Source organism: Micromesistius poutassou (genome assembly GCF_964030765.1).
Source record: "Micromesistius poutassou genome assembly, chromosome: 24".
NCBI lineage: Eukaryota > Metazoa > Chordata > Actinopteri > Gadiformes > Gadidae > Micromesistius > Micromesistius poutassou.
In genome coordinates, this window is record NC_140294.1 from 5,425,580 (window position 1) to 5,444,953 (window position 19,374).

General features: G+C 46.5%; 29 non-coding genes across 29 annotated transcripts; all 29 read left to right on the top strand.

The window, feature by feature from the left end:
• Window positions 1-101: 101 nt before the first annotated feature.
• LOC311370495 (U2 spliceosomal RNA) lies at window positions 102-292 on the top strand. Its single transcript, XR_014640818.1, has one exon. It is a non-coding gene; the product is annotated as a U2 spliceosomal RNA (small nuclear RNA).
• A 421-nt stretch (window positions 293-713) lies between these two features.
• On the top strand, window positions 714-878 carry LOC311370261 (U1 spliceosomal RNA). The gene has a single exon (XR_014640586.1). It is a non-coding gene; the product is annotated as a U1 spliceosomal RNA (small nuclear RNA).
• A 269-nt stretch (window positions 879-1,147) lies between these two features.
• Window positions 1,148-1,266, top strand: LOC311370012 (5S ribosomal RNA). The gene has a single exon (XR_014640341.1). It is a non-coding gene; the product is annotated as a 5S ribosomal RNA (ribosomal RNA).
• An 876-nt stretch (window positions 1,267-2,142) lies between these two features.
• Window positions 2,143-2,333, top strand: LOC311370497 (U2 spliceosomal RNA). The gene has a single exon (XR_014640820.1). It is a non-coding gene; the product is annotated as a U2 spliceosomal RNA (small nuclear RNA).
• Window positions 2,334-2,754: 421 nt separating this feature from the next.
• On the top strand, window positions 2,755-2,919 carry LOC311370394 (U1 spliceosomal RNA). The gene has a single exon (XR_014640718.1). It is a non-coding gene; the product is annotated as a U1 spliceosomal RNA (small nuclear RNA).
• Window positions 2,920-3,187: 268 nt separating this feature from the next.
• Window positions 3,188-3,306, top strand: LOC311370015 (5S ribosomal RNA). The gene has a single exon (XR_014640344.1). It is a non-coding gene; the product is annotated as a 5S ribosomal RNA (ribosomal RNA).
• Window positions 3,307-4,194: 888 nt separating this feature from the next.
• Window positions 4,195-4,385, top strand: LOC311370498 (U2 spliceosomal RNA). Its single transcript, XR_014640821.1, has one exon. It is a non-coding gene; the product is annotated as a U2 spliceosomal RNA (small nuclear RNA).
• A 421-nt stretch (window positions 4,386-4,806) lies between these two features.
• LOC311370262 (U1 spliceosomal RNA) lies at window positions 4,807-4,971 on the top strand. The gene has a single exon (XR_014640587.1). It is a non-coding gene; the product is annotated as a U1 spliceosomal RNA (small nuclear RNA).
• A 269-nt stretch (window positions 4,972-5,240) lies between these two features.
• Window positions 5,241-5,359, top strand: LOC311370016 (5S ribosomal RNA). Its single transcript, XR_014640345.1, has one exon. It is a non-coding gene; the product is annotated as a 5S ribosomal RNA (ribosomal RNA).
• Window positions 5,360-6,229: 870 nt separating this feature from the next.
• Window positions 6,230-6,420, top strand: LOC311370499 (U2 spliceosomal RNA). Its single transcript, XR_014640822.1, has one exon. It is a non-coding gene; the product is annotated as a U2 spliceosomal RNA (small nuclear RNA).
• A 421-nt stretch (window positions 6,421-6,841) lies between these two features.
• On the top strand, window positions 6,842-7,006 carry LOC311370264 (U1 spliceosomal RNA). The gene has a single exon (XR_014640589.1). It is a non-coding gene; the product is annotated as a U1 spliceosomal RNA (small nuclear RNA).
• Window positions 7,007-7,275: 269 nt separating this feature from the next.
• On the top strand, window positions 7,276-7,394 carry LOC311370198 (5S ribosomal RNA). The gene has a single exon (XR_014640526.1). It is a non-coding gene; the product is annotated as a 5S ribosomal RNA (ribosomal RNA).
• Window positions 7,395-8,312: 918 nt separating this feature from the next.
• On the top strand, window positions 8,313-8,503 carry LOC311370501 (U2 spliceosomal RNA). The gene has a single exon (XR_014640824.1). It is a non-coding gene; the product is annotated as a U2 spliceosomal RNA (small nuclear RNA).
• A 421-nt stretch (window positions 8,504-8,924) lies between these two features.
• Window positions 8,925-9,089, top strand: LOC311370265 (U1 spliceosomal RNA). Its single transcript, XR_014640590.1, has one exon. It is a non-coding gene; the product is annotated as a U1 spliceosomal RNA (small nuclear RNA).
• A 269-nt stretch (window positions 9,090-9,358) lies between these two features.
• On the top strand, window positions 9,359-9,477 carry LOC311370017 (5S ribosomal RNA). The gene has a single exon (XR_014640346.1). It is a non-coding gene; the product is annotated as a 5S ribosomal RNA (ribosomal RNA).
• Window positions 9,478-10,359: 882 nt separating this feature from the next.
• On the top strand, window positions 10,360-10,550 carry LOC311370502 (U2 spliceosomal RNA). The gene has a single exon (XR_014640825.1). It is a non-coding gene; the product is annotated as a U2 spliceosomal RNA (small nuclear RNA).
• Window positions 10,551-10,971: 421 nt separating this feature from the next.
• LOC311370266 (U1 spliceosomal RNA) lies at window positions 10,972-11,136 on the top strand. The gene has a single exon (XR_014640591.1). It is a non-coding gene; the product is annotated as a U1 spliceosomal RNA (small nuclear RNA).
• Window positions 11,137-11,405: 269 nt separating this feature from the next.
• On the top strand, window positions 11,406-11,524 carry LOC311370018 (5S ribosomal RNA). The gene has a single exon (XR_014640347.1). It is a non-coding gene; the product is annotated as a 5S ribosomal RNA (ribosomal RNA).
• A 922-nt stretch (window positions 11,525-12,446) lies between these two features.
• On the top strand, window positions 12,447-12,637 carry LOC311370503 (U2 spliceosomal RNA). The gene has a single exon (XR_014640826.1). It is a non-coding gene; the product is annotated as a U2 spliceosomal RNA (small nuclear RNA).
• A 1,212-nt stretch (window positions 12,638-13,849) lies between these two features.
• On the top strand, window positions 13,850-14,014 carry LOC311370395 (U1 spliceosomal RNA). Its single transcript, XR_014640719.1, has one exon. It is a non-coding gene; the product is annotated as a U1 spliceosomal RNA (small nuclear RNA).
• Window positions 14,015-14,282: 268 nt separating this feature from the next.
• LOC311370183 (5S ribosomal RNA) lies at window positions 14,283-14,401 on the top strand. Its single transcript, XR_014640511.1, has one exon. It is a non-coding gene; the product is annotated as a 5S ribosomal RNA (ribosomal RNA).
• Window positions 14,402-14,701: 300 nt separating this feature from the next.
• On the top strand, window positions 14,702-14,820 carry LOC311370019 (5S ribosomal RNA). Its single transcript, XR_014640348.1, has one exon. It is a non-coding gene; the product is annotated as a 5S ribosomal RNA (ribosomal RNA).
• An 870-nt stretch (window positions 14,821-15,690) lies between these two features.
• Window positions 15,691-15,881, top strand: LOC311370504 (U2 spliceosomal RNA). The gene has a single exon (XR_014640827.1). It is a non-coding gene; the product is annotated as a U2 spliceosomal RNA (small nuclear RNA).
• A 421-nt stretch (window positions 15,882-16,302) lies between these two features.
• Window positions 16,303-16,467, top strand: LOC311370396 (U1 spliceosomal RNA). Its single transcript, XR_014640720.1, has one exon. It is a non-coding gene; the product is annotated as a U1 spliceosomal RNA (small nuclear RNA).
• Window positions 16,468-16,735: 268 nt separating this feature from the next.
• On the top strand, window positions 16,736-16,854 carry LOC311370184 (5S ribosomal RNA). The gene has a single exon (XR_014640512.1). It is a non-coding gene; the product is annotated as a 5S ribosomal RNA (ribosomal RNA).
• A 300-nt stretch (window positions 16,855-17,154) lies between these two features.
• LOC311370020 (5S ribosomal RNA) lies at window positions 17,155-17,273 on the top strand. Its single transcript, XR_014640349.1, has one exon. It is a non-coding gene; the product is annotated as a 5S ribosomal RNA (ribosomal RNA).
• Window positions 17,274-18,141: 868 nt separating this feature from the next.
• On the top strand, window positions 18,142-18,332 carry LOC311370505 (U2 spliceosomal RNA). Its single transcript, XR_014640828.1, has one exon. It is a non-coding gene; the product is annotated as a U2 spliceosomal RNA (small nuclear RNA).
• A 421-nt stretch (window positions 18,333-18,753) lies between these two features.
• On the top strand, window positions 18,754-18,918 carry LOC311370397 (U1 spliceosomal RNA). The gene has a single exon (XR_014640721.1). It is a non-coding gene; the product is annotated as a U1 spliceosomal RNA (small nuclear RNA).
• Window positions 18,919-19,186: 268 nt separating this feature from the next.
• Window positions 19,187-19,305, top strand: LOC311370186 (5S ribosomal RNA). Its single transcript, XR_014640514.1, has one exon. It is a non-coding gene; the product is annotated as a 5S ribosomal RNA (ribosomal RNA).
• Window positions 19,306-19,374: the final 69 nt, after the last annotated feature.

The window sequence follows — 19,374 nt, forward strand, 5'->3', positions numbered from 1 at the left end:
TCCTTTTGAATTTGTATAGGCTGAGGCTGTTCTCGCTGTTAAACCGCCAAGCAGAGCGTCGTGTCTGGGAAGGTGGCCTCTAGGCCTGACCATGTGTGGGTATCGCTTCTCGGCCTTTTGGCTAAGATCAAGTGTAGTATCTGTTCTTATCAGTTTAATATCTGATACGTCCCCTACCCGGGGACCATATATTAAATTGATTTTTGGAACTTGGAGATGGAAAAGGGGCTTGCTCCGTCCACTCCACGCATCGACCTGGTATTGCAGTACCTCCAGGACCGGTGCACCCTCCTATGACTGTTCAAATCAAAAGGCATCTCCTGCTGATGCTACACCCGTCCGCGTTTGAGACAACAAAGTGACATGGATCATTTACAGTTTAAACGTGCGTATGAAAACGCACCATGAACATTTATTCCAACGGGATTCTGTTATAGGCTATGTATATATTTATATAAACAATAATACATTGTAGTGTTCAAATAACTCTGATCTCCAGGTTTGCTGTCGTTTTGCTTCCACCCACGCTGATTTCAGATGCAAGTTAAAAACGTGTGATCGGTGGTCTACAGTGTCTATACAGTCTAGACGTGCAGGAATGTTGCCAACACTTTGTGTTCCAGTGTATCTCGTCCCTTTGCAGAATGCTTTGCAACCGTCCCCCACGGGAGCACGCGTGGGCAACGTGTAGCCACCCTGAACGCTCACAACTCATACTTACCTGGCAAGGGAGATACCATGATCAAGAAGGTGGTTCACCCATAGCGAGGCTCAGCCATTGCACTGAGGCTGTTGCTGACCCGTGCGAATTCCCCAAATGTGGGAATCTCGATTGCATAATTTCTGGTAGTGGGGGACTGCGTTCGCGCTCTCCCCTGATTATGTTGTTCTAAAGAAAAAACAGCTACGAATGCCTGCAATCGCACCCCAGGTGTTGGAGCGCTACGTTTCTTCAAACGTTTACACAAACGCATACGCAGTGTATTGCATTGCGTTTTTATACGGAGCTTTGAGTCTGGAATAACGTATTCCTTCATTCATCTATTCATTGTGGTATAACTAATCATTGTTTCTGTACAAGTGCGACCCCTGGCCCACTCCTAATGTGCTCCTGCGTATAAAAGCGTGTTTGGCGACGGGTAGAATTGCTTACGGCCATACCACCCTGAACACGCCCGATCTCGTCTGATCTCGGAAGCTAAGCAGGGTCGGGCCTGGTTAGTACTTGGATGGGAGACCGCCTGGGAATACCAGGTGCTGTAAGCTTTTTCTTTTCATCTCGAGCTTTTTGCCTGCAATTGTTTACCGTGGCCGGATCTTTACCGCCAACTGTTTGGGAGAATTGAAGCAACATACAGACACTGACAACGTCTCTCCAAAATCTTTTTGTGAAACACGCGGACAGTATAGTGAGACTGCCAGCAGGGAGCACCAGAGAGCTGCGACGAGAGCTCTACATTTCGACAACCTTCAGGCGCGCACACACACACACACACACACGCGCACGCGCACACACACACACACACACACACACACACACACACACACACACACACACAACAGAACATGATACCTGATATTATAACTTAGAGGATAGTGAAATATCAAAAACTATTCAATCGGATAATAATTGCGCTATCTGAGGATATTTGCCTACCTGTCGCTCATGAGGTCCGAGAAGAACTGAGCAGAATCTGGCTCTGTCCTGCTTATATTGCCTGTGAGTTCTGTTGGTAAGGCTGCCTGGGTTTGTGACGGCATAATGAGGAGAGCGTTCTTGGTCACCGGTTTATTCAGACGCGCCAGTGTGAGTTTATTGGGGCAGCGTAATGCATTCACTGCATGCTTTTCTGAATCAACGAGTTAAGTATCTCAGAATTATGGGATACGTTTTGATGGCAAATAAAAACGATGCTGTATTTTTCTGAATGAACCAGATAATCCCAAGAGAAGCTGCGTTAGCACAAATGATAAATAAACTCGTTTTTCAGGATAAATATAGTCTTGACAACACGCTATGTGTGGTGGACGCCTAGTGGTCCTTTTGAATTTGTATAGGCTGAGGCTGTTCTCGCTGTTAAACCGCCAAGCAGAGCGTCGTGTCTGGGAAGGTGTGGCCTCTAGGCCTGACCATGTGTGGGTATCGCTTCTCGGCCTTTTGGCTAAGATCAAGTGTAGTATCTGTTCTTATCAGTTTAATATCTGATACGTCCCCTACCCGGGGACCATATATTAAATTGATTTTTGGAACTTGGAGATGGAAAAGGGGCTTGCTCCGTCCACTCCACGCATCGACCTGGTATTGCAGTACCTCCAGGACCGGTGCACCCTCCTATGACTGTTCAAATCAAAAGGCATCTCCTGCTGATGCTACACCCGTCCGCGTTTGAGACAACAAAGTGACATGGATCATTTACAGTTTAAACGTGCGTATGAAAACGCACCATGAACATTTATTCCAACGGGATTCTGTTATAGGCTATGTATATATTTATATAAACAATAATACATTGTAGTGTTCAAATAACTCTGATCTCCAGGTTTGCTGTCGTTTTGCTTCCACCCACGCTGATTTCAGATGCAAGTTAAAAACGTGTGATCGGTGGTCTACAGCGTCTATACAGTCTAGACGTGCAGGAATGTTGCCAACACTTTGTGTTCCAGTGTATCTCGTCCCTTTGCTGAATGCTTTGCAACCGTCCCCCACGGGAGCACGCGTGGGCAACGTGTAGCCACCCTGAACGCTCACAACTCATACTTACCTGGCAAGGGAGATACCATGATCAAGAAGGTGGTTCACCCATAGCGAGGCTCAGCCATTGCACTGAGGCTGTTGCTGACCCGTGCGAATTCCCCAAATGTGGGAATCTTGATTGCATAATTTCTGGTAGTGGGGGACTGCGTTCGCGCTCTCCCCTGATTATGTTGTTCTAAAGAAAAAACAGCTACGAATGCCTGCATCGCACCCCAGGTGTTGGAGCGCTACGTTTCTTCAAACGTTTACACAAACGCATACGCAGTGCATTGCCTTGCGTTTTTATACGGAGCTTTGAGTCTGGAATAACGTATTCCTTCATACATCTATTCATTGTGGTATAACTAATCATTGTTTCTGTACAAGTGCGACCCCTGGCCCACTCCTAATGTGCTCCTGCGCATAAAAGCGTGTTTGGCGACGGGTAGAATTGCTTACGGCCATACCACCCTGAACACGCCCGATCTCGTCTGATCTCGGAAGCTAAGCAGGGTCGGGCCTGGTTAGTACTTGGATGGGAGACCGCCTGGGAATACCAGGTGCTGTAAGCTTTTTCTTTTCATCTCGAGCTTTTTGCCTGCAATTGTTTACCGTGGCCGGATCTTTACCGCCAACTGTTTGGGAGAATTGAAGCAACATACAGACACTGACAACGTCTCTCCAAAATCTTTTTGTGAAACACGCGGACAGTATAGTGAGACTGCCAGCAGGGAGCACCAGAGAGCTGCGACGAGAGCTCTACATTTCGACAACCTTCAGGCGCGCACACACACACACACACACACGCGCACGCGCACACACACACACACACACACACACACACACACACACACACACACACACACACACACACACACAACAGAACATGATACCTGATATTATAACTTAGAGGATAGTGAAATATCAAAAACTATTCAATCGGATAATAATTGCGCTATCTGAGGATATTTGCCTACCTGTCGCTCATGAGGTCCGAGAAGAACTGAGCAGAATCTGGCTCTGTCCTGCTTATATTGCCTGTGAGTTCTGTTGGTAAGGCTGCCTGGGTTTGTGACGGCATAATGAGGAGAGCGTTCTTGGTCACCGGTTTATTCAGACGCGCCAGTGTGAGTTTATTGGGGCAGCGTAATGCATTCACTGCATGCTTTTCTGAATCAACGAGTTAAGTATCTCAGAATTATGGGATACGTTTTGATGGCAAATAAAAACGATGCTGTATTTTTCTGAATGAACCAGATAATCCCAAGAGAAGCTGCGTTAGCACAAATGATAAATAAACTCGTTTTTCAGGATAAATATAGTCTTGACAACACGCTATGTGTGGTGGACGCCTAGTGGTCCTTTTGAATTTGTATAGGCTGAGGCTGTTCTCGCTGTTAAACCGCCAAGCAGAGCGTCGTGTCTGGGAAGGTGGCCTCTAGGCCTGACCATGTGTGGGTATCGCTTCTCGGCCTTTTGGCTAAGATCAAGTGTAGTATCTGTTCTTATCAGTTTAATATCTGATACGTCCCCTACCCGGGGACCATATATTAAATTGATTTTTGGAACTTGGAGATGGAAAAGGGGCTTGCTCCGTCCACTCCACGCATCGACCTGGTATTGCAGTACCTCCAGGACCGGTGCACCCTCCTATGACTGTTCAAATCAAAAGGCATCTCCTGCTGATGCTACACCCGTCCGCGTTTGAGACAACAAAGTGACATGGATCATTTACAGTTTAAACGTGCGTATGAAAACGCACCATGAACATTTATTCCAACGGGATTCTGTTATAGGCTATGTATATATTTATATAAACAATAATACATTGTAGTGTTCAAATAACTCTGATCTCCAGGTTTGCTGTCGTTTTGCTTCCACCCACGCTGATTTCAGATGCAAGTTAAAAACGTGTGATCGGTGGTCTACAGTGTCTATACAGTCTAGACGTGCAGGAATGTTGCCAACACTTTGTGTTCCAGTGTATCTCGTCCCTTTGCAGAATGCTTTGCAACCGTCCCCCACGGGAGCACGCGTGGGCAACGTGTAGCCACCCTGAACGCTCACAACTCATACTTACCTGGCAAGGGAGATACCATGATCAAGAAGGTGGTTCACCCATAGCGAGGCTCAGCCATTGCACTGAGGCTGTTGCTGACCCGTGCGAATTCCCCAAATGTGGGAATCTCGATTGCATAATTTCTGGTAGTGGGGGACTGCGTTCGCGCTCTCCCCTGATTATGTTGTTCTAAAGAAAAAACAGCTACGAATGCCTGCAATCGCACCCCAGGTGTTGGAGCGCTACGTTTCTTCAAACGTTTACACAAACGCATACGCAGTGTATTGCATTGCGTTTTTATACGGAGCTTTGAGTCTGGAATAACGTATTCCTTCATTCATCTATTCATTGTGGTATAACTAATCATTGTTTCTGTACAAGTGCGACCCCTGGCCCACTCCTAATGTGCTCCTGCGTATAAAAGCGTGTTTGGCGACGGGTAGAATTGCTTACGGCCATACCACCCTGAACACGCCCGATCTCGTCTGATCTCGGAAGCTAAGCAGGGTCGGGCCTGGTTAGTACTTGGATGGGAGACCGCCTGGGAATACCAGGTGCTGTAAGCTTTTTCTTTTCATCTCGAGCTTTTTGCCTGCAATTGTTTACCGTGGCCGGATCTTTACCGCCAACTGTTTGGGAGAATTGAAGCAACATACAGACACTGACAACGTCTCTCCAAAATCTTTTTGTGAAACACGCGGACAGTATAGTGAGACTGCCAGCAGGGAGCACCAGAGAGCTGCGACGAGAGCTCTACATTTCGACAACCTTCAGGCGCGCACACACACACACACACACGCGCACGCGCACACACACACACACACACACACACACACACACACACAACAGAACATGATACCTGATATTATAACTTAGAGGATAGTGAAATATCAAAAACTATTCAATCGGATAATAATTGCGCTATCTGAGGATATTTGCCTACCTGTCGCTCATGAGGTCCGAGAAGAACTGAGCAGAATCTGGCTCTGTCCTGCTTATATTGCCTGTGAGTTCTGTTGGTAAGGCTGCCTGGGTTTGTGACGGCATAATGAGGAGAGCGTTCTTGAGCGTTCTTGGTCACCGGTTTATTCAGACGCGCCAGTGTGAGTTTATTGGGGCAGCGTAATGCATTCACTGCATGCTTTTCTGAATCAACGAGTTAAGTATCTCAGAATTATGGGATACGTTTTGATGGCAAATAAAAACGATGCTGTATTTTTCTGAATGAACCAGATAATCCCAAGAGAAGCTGCGTTAGCACAAATGATAAATAAACTCGTTTTTCAGGATAAATATAGTCTTGACAACACGCTATGTGTGGTGGACGCCTAGTGGTCCTTTTGAATTTGTATAGGCTGAGGCTGTTCTCGCTGTTAAACCGCCAAGCAGAGCGTCGTGTCTGGGAAGGTGGCCTCTAGGCCTGACCATGTGTGGGTATCGCTTCTCGGCCTTTTGGCTAAGATCAAGTGTAGTATCTGTTCTTATCAGTTTAATATCTGATACGTCCCCTACCCGGGGACCATATATTAAATTGATTTTTGGAACTTGGAGATGGAAAAGGGGCTTGCTCCGTCCACTCCACGCATCGACCTGGTATTGCAGTACCTCCAGGACCGGTGCACCCTCCTATGACTGTTCAAATCAAAAGGCATCTCCTGCTGATGCTACACCCGTCCGCGTTTGAGACAACAAAGTGACATGGATCATTTACAGTTTAAACGTGCGTATGAAAACGCACCATGAACATTTATTCCAACGGGATTCTGTTATAGGCTATGTATATATTTATATAAACAATAATACATTGTAGTGTTCAAATAACTCTGATCTCCAGGTTTGCTGTCGTTTTGCTTCCACCCACGCTGATTTCAGATGCAAGTTAAAAACGTGTGATCGGTGGTCTACAGTGTCTATACAGTCTAGACGTGCAGGAATGTTGCCAACACTTTGTGTTCCAGTGTATCTCGTCCCTTTGCAGAATGCTTTGCAACCGTCCCCCACGGGAGCACGCGTGGGCAACGTGTAGCCACCCTGAACGCTCACAACTCATACTTACCTGGCAAGGGAGATACCATGATCAAGAAGGTGGTTCACCCATAGCGAGGCTCAGCCATTGCACTGAGGCTGTTGCTGACCCGTGCGAATTCCCCAAATGTGGGAATCTCGATTGCATAATTTCTGGTAGTGGGGGACTGCGTTCGCGCTCTCCCCTGATTATGTTGTTCTAAAGAAAAAACAGCTACGAATGCCTGCAATCGCACCCCAGGTGTTGGAGCGCTACGTTTCTTCAAACGTTTACACAAACGCATACGCAGTGTATTGCATTGCGTTTTTATACGGAGCTTTGAGTCTGGAATAACGTATTCCTTCATTCATCTATTCATTGTGGTATAACTAATCATTGTTTCTGTACAAGTGCGACCCCTGGCCCACTCCTAATGTGCTCCTGCGTATAAAAGCGTGTTTGGCGACGGGTAGAATTGCTTACGGCCATACCACCCTGAACACGACCGATCTCGTCTGATCTCGGAAGCTAAGCAGGGTCGGGCCTGGTTAGTACTTGGATGGGAGACCGCCTGGGAATACCAGGTGCTGTAAGCTTTTTCTTTTCATCTCGAGCTTTTTGCCTGCAATTGTTTACCGTGGCCGGATCTTTACCGCCAACTGTTTGGGAGAATTGAAGCAACATACAGACACTGACAACGTCTCTCCAAAATCTTTTTGTGAAACACGCGGACAGTATAGTGAGACTGCCAGCAGGGAGCACCAGAGAGCTGCGACGAGAGCTCTACATTTCGACAACCTTCAGGCGCGCACACACACACACACACACACGCGCACGCGCACACACACACACACACACACACACACACACACACACACACACACACACACACACACACACACACACACACACACACACACACACACACACACAACAGAACATGATACCTGATATTATAACTTAGAGGATAGTGAAATATCAAAAACTATTCAATCGGATAATAATTGCGCTATCTGAGGATATTTGCCTACCTGTCGCTCATGAGGTCCGAGAAGAACTGAGCAGAATCTGGCTCTGTCCTGCTTATATTGCCTGTGAGTTCTGTTGGTAAGGCTGCCTGGGTTTGTGACGGCATAATGAGGAGAGCGTTCTTGGTCACCGGTTTATTCAGACGCGCCAGTGTGAGTTTATTGGGGCAGCGTAATGCATTCACTGCATGCTTTTCTGAATCAACGAGTTAAGTATCTCAGAATTATGGGATACGTTTTAATGGCAAATAAAAACGATGCTGTATTTTTCTGAATGAACCAGATAATCCCAAGAGAAGCTGCGTTAGCACAAATGATAAATAAACTCGTTTTTCAGGATAAATATAGTCTTGACAACACGCTATGTGTGGTGGACGCCTAGTGGTCCTTTTGAATTTGTATAGGCTGAGGCTGTTCTCGCTGTTAAACCGCCAAGCAGAGCGTCGTGTCTGGGAAGGTGGCCTCTAGGCCTGACCATGTGTGGGTATCGCTTCTCGGCCTTTTGGCTAAGATCAAGTGTAGTATCTGTTCTTATCAGTTTAATATCTGATACGTCCCCTACCCGGGGACCATATATTAAATTGATTTTTGGAACTTGGAGATGGAAAAGGGGCTTGCTCCGTCCACTCCACGCATCGACCTGGTATTGCAGTACCTCCAGGACCGGTGCACCCTCCTATGACTGTTCAAATCAAAAGGCATCTCCTGCTGATGCTACACCCGTCCGCGTTTGAGACAACAAAGTGACATGGATCATTTACAGTTTAAACGTGCGTATGAAAACGCACCATGAACATTTATTCCAACGGGATTCTGTTATAGGCTATGTATATATTTATATAAACAATAATACATTGTAGTGTTCAAATAACTCTGATCTCCAGGTTTGCTGTCGTTTTGCTTCCACCCACGCTGATTTCAGATGCAAGTTAAAAACGTGTGATCGGTGGTCTACAGCGTCTATACAGTCTAGACGTGCAGGAATGTTGCCAACACTTTGTGTTCCAGTGTATCTCGTCCCTTTGCAGAATGCTTTGCAACCGTCCCCCACGGGAGCACGCGTGGGCAACGTGTAGCCACCCTGAACGCTCACAACTCATACTTACCTGGCAAGGGAGATACCATGATCAAGAAGGTGGTTCACCCATAGCGAGGCTCAGCCATTGCACTGAGGCTGTTGCTGACCCGTGCGAATTCCCCAAATGTGGGAATCTCGATTGCATAATTTCTGGTAGTGGGGGACTGCGTTCGCGCTCTCCCCTGATTATGTTGTTCTAAAGAAAAAACAGCTACGAATGCCTGCAATCGCACCCCAGGTGTTGGAGCGCTACGTTTCTTCAAACGTTTACACAAACGCATACGCAGTGTATTGCATTGCGTTTTTATACGGAGCTTTGAGTCTGGAATAACGTATTCCTTCATTCATCTATTCATTGTGGTATAACTAATCATTGTTTCTGTACAAGTGCGACCCCTGGCCCACTCCTAATGTGCTCCTGCGTATAAAAGCGTGTTTGGCGACGGGTAGAATTGCTTACGGCCATACCACCCTGAACACGCCCGATCTCGTCTGATCTCGGAAGCTAAGCAGGGTCGGGCCTGGTTAGTACTTGGATGGGAGACCGCCTGGGAATACCAGGTGCTGTAAGCTTTTTCTTTTCATCTCGAGCTTTTTGCCTGCAATTGTTTACCGTGGCCGGATCTTTACCGCCAACTGTTTGGGAGAATTGAAGCAACATACAGACACTGACAACGTCTCTCCAAAATCTTTTTGTGAAACACGCGGACAGTATAGTGAGACTGCCAGCAGGGAGCACCAGAGAGCTGCGACGAGAGCTCTACATTTCGACAACCTTCAGGCGCGCACACACACACACACACACACGCGCACGCGCGCACACACACACACACACACACACACACACACACACACACACACACACACACACACAACAGAACATGATACCTGATATTATAACTTAGAGGATAGTGAAATATCAAAAACTATTCAATCGGATAATAATTGCGCTATCTGAGGATATTTGCCTACCTGTCGCTCATGAGGTCCGAGAAGAACTGAGCAGAATCTGGCTCTGTCCTGCTTATATTGCCTGTGAGTTCTGTTGGTAAGGCTGCCTGGGTTTGTGACGGCATAATGAGGAGAGCGTTCTTGGTCACCGGTTTATTCAGACGCGCCAGTGTGAGTTTATTGGGGCAGCGTAATGCATTCACTGCATGCTTTTCTGAATCAACGAGTTAAGTATCTCAGAATTATGGGATACGTTTTGATGGCAAATAAAAACGATGCTGTATTTTTCTGAATGAACCAGATAATCCCAAGAGAAGCTGCGTTAGCACAAATGATAAATAAACTCGTTTTTCAGGATAAATATAGTCTTGACAACACGCTATGTGTGGTGGACGCCTAGTGGTCCTTTTGAATTTGTATAGGCTGAGGCTGTTCTCGCTGTTAAACCGCCAAGCAGAGCGTCGTGTCTGGGAAGGTGGCCTCTAGGCCTGACCATGTGTGGGTATCGCTTCTCGGCCTTTTGGCTAAGATCAAGTGTAGTATCTGTTCTTATCAGTTTAATATCTGATACGTCCCCTACCCGGGGACCATATATTAAATTGATTTTTGGAACTTGGAGATGGAAAAGGGGCTTGCTCCGTCCACTCCACGCATCGACCTGGTATTGCAGTACCTCCAGGACCGGTGCACCCTCCTATGACTGTTCAAATCAAAAGGCATCTCCTGCTGATGCTACACCCGTCCGCGTTTGAGACAACAAAGTGACATGGATCATTTACAGTTTAAACGTGCGTATGAAAACGCACCATGAACATTTATTCCAACGGGATTCTGTTATAGGCTATGTATATATTTATATAAACAATAATACATTGTAGTGTTCAAATAACTCTGATCTCCAGGTTTGCTGTCGTTTTGCTTCCACCCACGCTGATTTCAGATGCAAGTTAAAAACGTGTGATCGGTGGTCTACAGTGTCTATACAGTCTAGACGTGCAGGAATGTTGCCAACACTTTGTGTTCCAGTGTATCTCGTCCCTTTGCAGAATGCTTTGCAACCGTCCCCCACGGGAGCACGCGTGGGCAACGTGTAGCCACCCTGAACGCTCACAACTCATACTTACCTGGCAAGGGAGATACCATGATCAAGAAGGTGGTTCACCCATAGCGAGGCTCAGCCATTGCACTGAGGCTGTTGCTGACCCGTGCGAATTCCCCAAATGTGGGAATCTCGATTGCATAATTTCTGGTAGTGGGGGACTGCGTTCGCGCTCTCCCCTGATTATGTTGTTCTAAAGAAAAAACAGCTACGAATGCCTGCAATCGCACCCCAGGTGTTGGAGCGCTACGTTTCTTCAAACGTTTACACAAACGCATACGCAGTGTATTGCATTGCGTTTTTATACGGAGCTTTGAGTCTGGAATAACGTATTCCTTCATTCATCTATTCATTGTGGTATAACTAATCATTGTTTCTGTACAAGTGCGACCCCTGGCCCACTCCTAATGTGCTCCTGCGTATAAAAGCGTGTTTGGCGACGGGTAGAATTGCTTACGGCCATACCACCCTGAACACGCCCGATCTCGTCTGATCTCGGAAGCTAAGCAGGGTCGGGCCTGGTTAGTACTTGGATGGGAGACCGCCTGGGAATACCAGGTGCTGTAAGCTTTTTCTTTTCATCTCGAGCTTTTTGCCTGCAATTGTTTACCGTGGCCGGATCTTTACCGCCAACTGTTTGGGAGAATTGAAGCAACATACAGACACTGACAACGTCTCTCCAAAATCTTTTTGTGAAACACGCGGACAGTATAGTGAGACTGCCAGCAGGGAGCACCAGAGAGCTGCGACGAGAGCTCTACATTTCGACAACCTTCAGGCGCGCACACACACACACACACACACGCGCACGCGCACACACACACACACACACACACACACACACACACACACACACACACACACACACACACACACACACACACACACACACACACACACACACACACACAACAGAACATGATACCTGATATTATAACTTAGAGGATAGTGAAATATCAAAAACTATTCAATCGGATAATAATTGCGCTATCTGAGGATATTTGCCTACCTGTCGCTCATGAGGTCCGAGAAGAACTGAGCAGAATCTGGCTCTGTCCTGCTTATATTGCCTGTGAGTTCTGTTGGTAAGGCTGCCTGGGTTTGTGACGGCATAATGAGGAGAGCGTTCTTGGTCACCGGTTTATTCAGACGCGCCAGTGTGAGTTTATTGGGGCAGCGTAATGCATTCACTGCATGCTTTTCTGAATCAACGAGTTAAGTATCTCAGAATTATGGGATACGTTTTAATGGCAAATAAAAACGATGCTGTATTTTTCTGAATGAACCAGATAATCCCAAGAGAAGCTGCGTTAGCACAAATGATAAATAAACTCGTTTTTCAGGATAAATATAGTCTTGACAACACGCTATGTGTGGTGGACGCCTAGTGGTCCTTTTGAATTTGTATAGGCTGAGGCTGTTCTCGCTGTTAAACCGCCAAGCAGAGCGTCGTGTCTGGGAAGGTGGCCTCTAGGCCTGACCATGTGTGGGTATCGCTTCTCGGCCTTTTGGCTAAGATCAAGTGTAGTATCTGTTCTTATCAGTTTAATATCTGATACGTCCCCTACCCGGGGACCATATATTAAATTGATTTTTGGAACTTGGAGATGGAAAAGGGGCTTGCTCCGTCCACTCCACGCATCGACCTGGTATTGCAGTACCTCCAGGACCGGTGCACCCTCCTATGTATGGCGAGTGAACAGTGCCAGGATTACCAGGAGAAGGATAACATCGTGTGAAATGCACGTGTGGAGAAGATACGTACGCCGCCGCCGTGGGGAGAGGATACGCACGCCGTCGCCATTATATATATATATATATATATATATATATATATATATATATATATATATATATATATATATTTATTTATTACCTTAACCACAACATTGTCTGGACCATGACCAAAAATAAATAAATAACTAAATATATATATACATATATATATTTACTTATTTATTTTTGGTCATGGTCCAGACAATGTTGTGGTTAAGGTAATTGACTGTCACGCGAGAGACTGGGGTTCGATTCCCAGTCTATATATTTTTTTCTTTTTTATTATTATTTATTTTTTCTGGTATTAATATGTCCAAATACTTGTTGATGAATAAGTTGATGACATTTTATAAAAACCGTTAGTTTTTGTGTGTCAAAAAGACCAAAACTCTTAAGTTTTAGTTCAGGCGTTCTCACGGCGACGTAGGTTAGCAGGCGTCTTAGTGGCGACGAACTTCTTCAGATGTCCGTGAGTAGACGTACATTTTGTCTGAATTTCCTTATGTACGTCGCCGTGACACCGCCGCCGGTGGACGGAACTTCCATGCAGTCGCCGTGGCGTCGCTGCTGGTCTCTCGTCTGCAGTCCCAATCAATCCCATACAAAATTTCACACGTTGTGACGGCGGCGTAGGGTTAGACTGCTCCTTCGCCTCTTCCTGGTTATCCTTAGGTTTGGCACTGTTCACTCGCCATACCTATGACTGTTCAAATCAAAAGGCATCTCCTGCTGATGCTACACCCGTCCGCGTTTGAGACAACAAAGTGACATGGATCATTTACAGTTTAAACGTGCGTATGAAAACGCACCATGAACATTTATTCCAACGGGATTCTGTTATAGGCTATGTATATATTTATATAAACAATAATACATTGTAGTGTTCAAATAACTCTGATCTCCAGGTTTGCTGTCGTTTTGCTTCCACCCACGCTGATTTCAGATGCAAGTTAAAAACGTGTGATCGGTGGTCTACAGCGTCTATACAGTCTAGACGTGCAGGAATGTTGCCAACACTTTGTGTTCCAGTGTATCTCGTCCCTTTGCTGAATGCTTTGCAACCGTCCCCCACGGGAGCACGCGTGGGCAACGTGTAGCCACCCTGAACGCTCACAACTCATACTTACCTGGCAAGGGAGATACCATGATCAAGAAGGTGGTTCACCCATAGCGAGGCTCAGCCATTGCACTGAGGCTGTTGCTGACCCGTGCGAATTCCCCAAATGTGGGAATCTTGATTGCATAATTTCTGGTAGTGGGGGACTGCGTTCGCGCTCTCCCCTGATTATGTTGTTCTAAAGAAAAAACAGCTACGAATGCCTGCATCGCACCCCAGGTGTTGGAGCGCTACGTTTCTTCAAACGTTTACACAAACGCATACGCAGTGCATTGCCTTGCGTTTTTATACGGAGCTTTGAGTCTGGAATAACGTATTCCTTCATACATCTATTCATTGTGGTATAACTAATCATTGTTTCTGTACAAGTGCGACCCCTGGCCCACTCCTAATGTGCTCCTGCGCATAAAAGCGTGTTTGGCGACGGGTAGAATTGCTTACGGCCATACCACCCTGAACACGCCCGATCTCGTCTGATCTCGGAAGCTAAGCAGGGTCGGGCCTGGTTAGTACTTGGATGGGAGACCGCCTGGGAATACCAGGTGCTGTAAGCATTTTCTTTTCATCTCGAGCTTTTTGCCTGCAATTGTTTACCGTGGCCGGATCTTTACCGCCAACTGTTTGGGAGAATTGAAGCAACATACAGACACTGACAACGTCTCTCCAAAATCTTTTTGTGAAACACGCGGACAGTATAGTGAGACTTTACTGAGACTTTGAGTCTGGAATAACGTATTCCTTCATTCATCTATTCATTGTGGTATAACTAATCATTGTTTCTGTACAAGTGCGACCCCTGGCCCACTCCTAATGTGCTCCTGCGTATAAAAGCGTGTTTGGCGACGGGTAGAATTGCTTACGGCCATACCACCCTGAACACGCCCGATCTCGTCTGATCTCGGAAGCTAAGCAGGGTCGGGCCTGGTTAGTACTTGGATGGGAGACCGCCTGGGAATACCAGGTGCTGTAAGCTTTTTCTTTTCATCTCGAGCTTTTTGCCTGCAATTGTTTACCGTGGCCGGATCTTTACCGCCAACTGTTTGGGAGAATTGAAGCAACATACAGACACTGACAACGTCTCTCCAAAATCTTTTTGTGAAACACGCGGACAGTATAGTGAGACTGCCAGCAGGGAGCACCAGAGAGCTGCGACGAGAGCTCTACATTTCGACAACCTTCAGGCGCGCACACACACACACACACACGCGCACGCGCACACACACACACACACACACACACACACACACACACACACACACACAACAGAACATGATACCTGATATTATAACTTAGAGGATAGTGAAATATCAAAAACTATTCAATCGGATAATAATTGCGCTATCTGAGGATATTTGCCTACCTGTCGCTCATGAGGTCCGAGAAGAACTGAGCAGAATCTGGCTCTGTCCTGCTTATATTGCCTGTGAGTTCTGTTGGTAAGGCTGCCTGGGTTTGTGACGGCATAATGAGGAGAGCGTTCTTGGTCACCGGTTTATTCAGACGCGCCAGTGTGAGTTTATTGGGGCAGCGTAATGCATTCACTGCATGCTTTTCTGAATCAACGAGTTAAGTATCTCAGAATTATGGGATACGTTTTGATGGCAAATAAAAACGATGCTGTATTTTTCTGAATGAACCAGATAATCCCAAGAGAAGCTGCGTTAGCACAAATGATAAATAAACTCGTTTTTCAGGATAAATATAGTCTTGACAACACGCTATGTGTGGTGGACGCCTAGTGGTCCTTTTGAATTTGTATAGGCTGAGGCTGTTCTCGCTGTTAAACCGCCAAGCAGAGCGTCGTGTCTGGGAAGGTGGCCTCTAGGCCTGACCATGTGTGGGTATCGCTTCTCGGCCTTTTGGCTAAGATCAAGTGTAGTATCTGTTCTTATCAGTTTAATATCTGATACGTCCCCTACCCGGGGACCATATATTAAATTGATTTTTGGAACTTGGAGATGGAAAAGGGGCTTGCTCCGTCCACTCCACGCATCGACCTGGTATTGCAGTACCTCCAGGACCGGTGCACCCTCCTATGACTGTTCAAATCAAAAGGCATCTCCTGCTGATGCTACACCCGTCCGCGTTTGAGACAACAAAGTGACATGGATCATTTACAGTTTAAACGTGCGTATGAAAACGCACCATGAACATTTATTCCAACGGGATTCTGTTATAGGCTATGTATATATTTATATAAACAATAATACATTGTAGTGTTCAAATAACTCTGATCTCCAGGTTTGCTGTCGTTTTGCTTCCACCCACGCTGATTTCAGATGCAAGTTAAAAACGTGTGATCGGTGGTCTACAGCGTCTATACAGTCTAGACGTGCAGGAATGTTGCCAACACTTTGTGTTCCAGTGTATCTCGTCCCTTTGCTGAATGCTTTGCAACCGTCCCCCACGGGAGCACGCGTGGGCAACGTGTAGCCACCCTGAACGCTCACAACTCATACTTACCTGGCAAGGGAGATACCATGATCAAGAAGGTGGTTCACCCATAGCGAGGCTCAGCCATTGCACTGAGGCTGTTGCTGACCCGTGCGAATTCCCCAAATGTGGGAATCTTGATTGCATAATTTCTGGTAGTGGGGGACTGCGTTCGCGCTCTCCCCTGATTATGTTGTTCTAAAGAAAAAACAGCTACGAATGCCTGCATCGCACCCCAGGTGTTGGAGCGCTACGTTTCTTCAAACGTTTACACAAACGCATACGCAGTGCATTGCCTTGCGTTTTTATACGGAGCTTTGAGTCTGGAATAACGTATTCCTTCATACATCTATTCATTGTGGTATAACTAATCATTGTTTCTGTACAAGTGCGACCCCTGGCCCACTCCTAATGTGCTCCTGCGCATAAAAGCGTGTTTGGCGACGGGTAGAATTGCTTACGGCCATACCACCCTGAACACGCCCGATCTCGTCTGATCTCGGAAGCTAAGCAGGGTCGGGCCTGGTTAGTACTTGGATGGGAGACCGCCTGGGAATACCAGGTGCTGTAAGCATTTTCTTTTCATCTCGAGCTTTTTGCCTGCAATTGTTTACCGTGGCCGGATCTTTACCGCCAACTGTTTGGGAGAATTGAAGCAACATACAGACACTGACAACGTCTCTCCAAAATCTTTTTGTGAAACACGCGGACAGTATAGTGAGACTTTACTGAGACTTTGAGTCTGGAATAACGTATTCCTTCATTCATCTATTCATTGTGGTATAACTAATCATTGTTTCTGTACAAGTGCGACCCCTGGCCCACTCCTAATGTGCTCCTGCGTATAAAAGCGTGTTTGGCGACGGGTAGAATTGCTTACGGCCATACCACCCTGAACACGCCCGATCTCGTCTGATCTCGGAAGCTAAGCAGGGTCGGGCCTGGTTAGTACTTGGATGGGAGACCGCCTGGGAATACCAGGTGCTGTAAGCTTTTTCTTTTCATCTCGAGCTTTTTGCCTGCAATTGTTTACCGTGGCCGGATCTTTACCGCCAACTGTTTGGGAGAATTGAAGCAACATACAGACACTGACAACGTCTCTCCAAAATCTTTTTGTGAAACACGCGGACAGTATAGTGAGACTGCCAGCAGGGAGCACCAGAGAGCTGCGACGAGAGCTCTACATTTCGACAACCTTCAGGCGCGCACACACACACACACACACGCGCACGCGCACACACACACACACACACACACACACACACACACACACACACACAACAGAACATGATACCTGATATTATAACTTAGAGGATAGTGAAATATCAAAAACTATTCAATCGGATAATAATTGCGCTATCTGAGGATATTTGCCTACCTGTCGCTCATGAGGTCCGAGAAGAACTGAGCAGAATCTGGCTCTGTCCTGCTTATATTGCCTGTGAGTTCTGTTGGTAAGGCTGCCTGGGTTTGTGACGGCATAATGAGGAGAGCGTTCTTGGTCACCGGTTTATTCAGACGCGCCAGTGTGAGTTTATTGGGGCAGCGTAATGCATTCACTGCATGCTTTTCTGAATCAACGAGTTAAGTATCTCAGAATTATGGGATACGTTTTGATGGCAAATAAAAACGATGCTGTATTTTTCTGAATGAACCAGATAATCCCAAGAGAAGCTGCGTTAGCACAAATGATAAATAAACTCGTTTTTCAGGATAAATATAGTCTTGACAACACGCTATGTGTGGTGGACGCCTAGTGGTCCTTTTGAATTTGTATAGGCTGAGGCTGTTCTCGCTGTTAAACCGCCAAGCAGAGCGTCGTGTCTGGGAAGGTGGCCTCTAGGCCTGACCATGTGTGGGTATCGCTTCTCGGCCTTTTGGCTAAGATCAAGTGTAGTATCTGTTCTTATCAGTTTAATATCTGATACGTCCCCTACCCGGGGACCATATATTAAATTGATTTTTGGAACTTGGAGATGGAAAAGGGGCTTGCTCCGTCCACTCCACGCATCGACCTGGTATTGCAGTACCTCCAGGACCGGTGCACCCTCCTATGACTGTTCAAATCAAAAGGCATCTCCTGCTGATGCTACACCCGTCCGCGTTTGAGACAACAAAGTGACATGGATCATTTACAGTTTAAACGTGCGTATGAAAACGCACCATGAACATTTATTCCAACGGGATTCTGTTATAGGCTATGTATATATTTATATAAACAATAATACATTGTAGTGTTCAAATAACTCTGATCTCCAGGTTTGCTGTCGTTTTGCTTCCACCCACGCTGATTTCAGATGCAAGTTAAAAACGTGTGATCGGTGGTCTACAGCGTCTATACAGTCTAGACGTGCAGGAATGTTGCCAACACTTTGTGTTCCAGTGTATCTCGTCCCTTTGCTGAATGCTTTGCAACCGTCCCCCACGGGAGCACGCGTGGGCAACGTGTAGCCACCCTGAACGCTCACAACTCATACTTACCTGGCAAGGGAGATACCATGATCAAGAAGGTGGTTCACCCATAGCGAGGCTCAGCCATTGCACTGAGGCTGTTGCTGACCCGTGCGAATTCCCCAAATGTGGGAATCTTGATTGCATAATTTCTGGTAGTGGGGGACTGCGTTCGCGCTCTCCCCTGATTATGTTGTTCTAAAGAAAAAACAGCTACGAATGCCTGCATCGCACCCCAGGTGTTGGAGCGCTACGTTTCTTCAAACGTTTACACAAACGCATACGCAGTGCATTGCCTTGCGTTTTTATACGGAGCTTTGAGTCTGGAATAACGTATTCCTTCATACATCTATTCATTGTGGTATAACTAATCATTGTTTCTGTACAAGTGCGACCCCTGGCCCACTCCTAATGTGCTCCTGCGCATAAAAGCGTGTTTGGCGACGGGTAGAATTGCTTACGGCCATACCACCCTGAACACGCCCGATCTCGTCTGATCTCGGAAGCTAAGCAGGGTCGGGCCTGGTTAGTACTTGGATGGGAGACCGCCTGGGAATACCAGGTGCTGTAAGCATTTTCTTTTCATCTCGAGCTTTTTGCCTGCAATTGTTTACCGTGGCCGGATCTTTACCGCCAACTGTTT